Source organism: Colobus angolensis, unplaced genomic scaffold (assembly GCF_000951035.1).
Source record: "Colobus angolensis palliatus isolate OR3802 unplaced genomic scaffold, Cang.pa_1.0 Scaffold31, whole genome shotgun sequence".
Classification (NCBI taxonomy): domain Eukaryota; kingdom Metazoa; phylum Chordata; class Mammalia; order Primates; family Cercopithecidae; genus Colobus; species Colobus angolensis.
In genome coordinates, this window is record NW_012116377.1 from 3,698,695 (window position 1) to 3,699,176 (window position 482).

A 482-nucleotide genomic window follows, 5' to 3' on the forward strand; every position below is an offset into this window, starting at 1 on the left:
TGGGAGGCCAAGGCGGGCAGATCACAAGGTCAAGAGATTGAGACCATTCTGGCCAACATGGTGAAACCACGTCTCTACTAAAAGTACAAAAAATAGCTGGGCGTGGTGGCACTCACCTGTAGTCCCAGCTACTCGGGAGGCTGAGGCAAGAGAATTGCTTGAACCCGGGCGGCGTAGCTTGCAGTGAGCCGAGATCGCACCACTGCACTCCAGCCTGTCGACAGAGCAAGACTCCATCTCAAAAATAAAAAATCCCTGTCACCTTTGGTATCACAATCCTTAAATCCCAGAGCAAGAGTACTTGACAAAATTTATTCACGCTTCTGTCTTACTGAATGTTTGAGCTATTCAAGAGAATATTCTTTATCTATTGGAAGAATTCAGTTCAATAGTTTTCAAGACTGATTAAAAGGTGCAGCTAATCATGATGAAAATGAATTATGTTAAATTTTGCCTAAAGCTGCTTCTGTACATATCTTAAG